The following is a 3,523-nucleotide window of genomic DNA, read 5'->3' on the forward strand; positions in this document are numbered from 1 at the left end:
GGTGTTCATTCACGTGGTTCAGGATAGAAGTACAGAGGCACCTCAAGGATGGATAATCATCCCTTTTCCAGCTGCAGGGTGCATTCATCTCTATGGACTGAACCACCTTCCCTTCGCTGAGGGCTTCTTCAATATTCTCCAGTTTACACCTTAGTAAATTGATTTCCATGTCCCCAAAGCATTTTAAGCTTGCAAAGGGACAATGCCAAGTGCAAATTCTCAATCAGAAAATCCATGGTTTTCCAGGTTGTCTCCCAACTAAGTCTTGCATAGGCTTTGCACCTTTGGGAAACTCTCCTACACGATTCACATATGTTAAACAGATGGTGCTGAAGACAAAAGGCAGATTAGGGCTATGTGCCACTCAGGAGCTCGCAGTAGCTATATCTGAATTCTCTCATTACAACCCCATTAAGATTGGTGACCAGCAACATGCTTACTGGAACATGTACACACACGCAGTGAATAAAACCTAAAACCAAACAACAGTGCCTGGTTCATAGAAGTTACTATGTAGATATTATGCTGAAACATTTTGAGATGTCTTTTAGTGGGTTTTATGCAAATATTTAGTTATTTATTATTATATTAATGAGATAGGGTTTCTCTCTGTTCTGGAACTCACAGAAATCCACCTTCCTCTGCCTCCAGAATGCTGGAATTAAAGGCATGTACACCCCTCGCCCCTGCAACCGCTTTTTAGTGGCTCTTTAACAAAGATTTATTTATTTGGTTATTATTATATTACTGAGACAGGGTTTCCCTATGTAGCCCTGGCTGTTCTAGAACTAGCTCTGCAAACCAGGCTGACCTTGAACTCAGAGATCTGCCTGCCTCTGCCTCCCAAGTGCTGGAATTAAAAGGCATGAGCCACTGTGCCTGCCTCAAAAATTTTTTTTTATGCTTATGTTTGCTTACGTGTAGGTACATGCATGCCTGGTACTTGTGGAGACCAAGAAAGGGCACCAGATTTTCTTGACCTGGAGTTACAATTGTGAGTTGCTGCGTAGGAGCTGGAAACAAAACCAGGGTTATCTGTGAGAGCAAACAGTGCTCTTCACTGCCGAGACCATTCTCCCTGTCAATTTCTGAGTTTCTACATAAGCAATTATTATTATTATTATTATTTTTGGTTTTTCGAGACAGGGTTTTGCTGTGGCTTTGGAGCCTGTCCTGGAACTAGCTCTGTAGACCAGGCTGGTCTCGAACTCACAGAGATCCGCCTGCCTCTGCCTCCCGAGTGCTGGGATTATAAGCAATTATTTTTATAAGCAGGATATATTTATTACTTTTGTAATCAGGAAACATAAATGAAGTGGTAAAGGTGTAGGCGGCAGTTGTGCATTTTTTTTTTTTTTTTGGTTTTTCGAGACAGGGTTTCTCTGTGGTTTTGGAGCCTGTCCTGGAGCTAGCTCTTGTAGACCAGGCTGGTCTCGAACTCACAAAGATCCGCCTGCCTCTGCCTCCCAAGAGCTGGGATTAAAGGCGGGCAGTTGAGCATTTTAAGTATGAATGAGAGAATGATTGACAATGAGGTTGCCAAAGGACCCCGCATGTATATTTGAAAGAGCTAGTTGAAATGCAAAGGTTGATAGCGCGGACAGAAAATATTGGGGAACTACAGCAGCATGAACGGATATTTAATGAGTGCTTGCCACGGTTCAGGAGTTCCAATTGCCTTGGTGCCCGCAGGAGAGAAGGCTAATCCGGAGAGGATGAGTATCCTTCCCCTTGAGACTAAAACACACTTTGAAATTGTGTGTTCTACATTTTAGGTCCATGCATCTTTAATCCAAAAGGTTTGCTAATACACATTGGATTCTATTTTGTTTTATTTTGAGAGAGGGTCTCACTATCGCCCTGACTGACTTTGAACTCATGACATTAGCCTACTGAATGGTGCGATTACAGGTTTGCACCACTATGCTGGGTGAAAAAAAAAAAAAGCTTGGTTTTTGAGACAGGGTCTCATTATGTAGCCCTGTTTGTCCTCAAACTCACAGAGATTCACCTCGACTGGGTGGAGGGTGGACAGAAAGACAGGAGACAACGCTGGCAAGCCGTCCGCCTGAGCTCCGCATTCAACCTGACTGTTGAAAATTTAGTTATTCGTGTCCTCCCCCGCCCCCTGTCCCCTCTCCCCCGAGACAGGGTTTCTCAGTGAAGCCCTAGCTATCCTGGAGGATCTCTGCTTCTGCCTCGGGAGGTGTGCACCACTACACAACCACCCGTAGAAAATATAGGGTTTTTTTTTGTTTGTTATTGTTTTGAGACAAGGTTTCTCTGTGTAACATCTCTGGCTGTCTTGGAAGTCATTTTGTAGAACTCACAGAGATCCACCTGCCTCTGCCTCCCAAGTGTTGGGAGCAAAGGGGTGTGCCACCACTACCCAGAGGAAATTTAGTTTTTAAAATAAGTCGTTTAAACTGAAGCGATGAGAAAATAAGTTTCGACAGCATTTCCTTCTGAACCCGTGAAGTAGGATTTAGTCCGTTTAAGGCTGGGAAATTGGTGATGATGACATTCTCAGGTCAGCTGATTCACCCTGGTCCCTTGATAAAACATGTACAATGGCAGAATGAATTTCCACCACTTAGATTCTGCCTTTAGTCTTCCAAGATGAACGGCTTATGTGGAGTCTATTGTACTTTCTTGACACTGAATGGCAGCCAATCTAAATTCTTTCCAAAGACTTTCTCAAGGACAGTTTTGATGAATCTTCTCACTTCGGATTCTTCATTGGGCTTAAATTTGGGTAACTTTTTTGTTTCATTTTCGCATTGGTCAACTATCAATAGATAATTTCAGTGAGTTCGCCCTTAACGAGGGTCACGTCAGGTGTGTTTGGGCATAGTGTGATGCAAACCAACTATTAATTTTCATGTTAAGCGACTAAAAACAGCAGCAACAAAAAGCTTTCTGAAAAACGGGTGTCGGGAGCCCTGTCTCCTTCCCAAACGGGGACTATGGGCGGGCTCGTCCCTTGGAGTGAAGCTGCGCCTCTAGTTCCTTTTGTCTTTTCGGAGGATTAGGACTGTCATGGCGCTTTCGAGAAGAGGGAGAAGGCCTCGCTTTCGTCCGGCAGAATTACTTGGGGCACCTCGACTGGGTGGAGGGTGGACAGAGAGACAGGAGACAACGCTGGCAAGCGGTCGGCCGGAGCCCCCCAAGGGGAGGAGACCCGGCAGGAGGCTGCCCTGAGAGCGCCCGTCTGCGGGAACCGCCCCCCGCCGCCCTGTCCAATGGAAACCTGGCGGGGCTGCGGCACCGCCCATCTGTTGGTCAGGACGCCGCGAGGGCGGGGCCCGCAGTTCGGTTGCGCTGCGGAGCGCAGCTGTGAGGGAGTCGCTGCGATCCGAGGCCCCGGAACCCGAGCTGGAGCTGAAGCGCAGGCTGCGGGCGCAGAGTCGGGAGGTGAGCGCCGGAGAAGGAGGCCCTGGAGGGAGGGGCTCGCGGAAGGGCGGCGGGATGGCCCCGAGCCGCGGGTCGGCGGGACGCGGCCGGCGGCTGCTGTCGGGCGGCC

General features: G+C 47.6%; 1 protein-coding gene across 2 annotated transcripts in view; it reads left to right on the plus strand.

The window, feature by feature from the left end:
• The first annotated feature begins 3,321 nt into the window (after window positions 1-3,321).
• Window positions 3,322-3,523, plus strand: part of Nrbp1 (nuclear receptor binding protein 1) — an 11,053-nt gene continuing 10,851 nt past the window's right edge. For both annotated transcript variants that reach the window (XM_005371377.2, XM_005371379.2), the window contains exon 1: window positions 3,322-3,414. The gene's annotated coding sequence lies outside the window, so the exon portion shown is untranslated. The remainder of the gene's footprint in view (window positions 3,415-3,523) is intronic.

Source organism: Microtus ochrogaster, unplaced genomic scaffold (genome assembly GCF_000317375.1).
Source record: "Microtus ochrogaster isolate Prairie Vole_2 unplaced genomic scaffold, MicOch1.0 UNK106, whole genome shotgun sequence".
NCBI classification, from domain to species: domain Eukaryota; kingdom Metazoa; phylum Chordata; class Mammalia; order Rodentia; family Cricetidae; genus Microtus; species Microtus ochrogaster.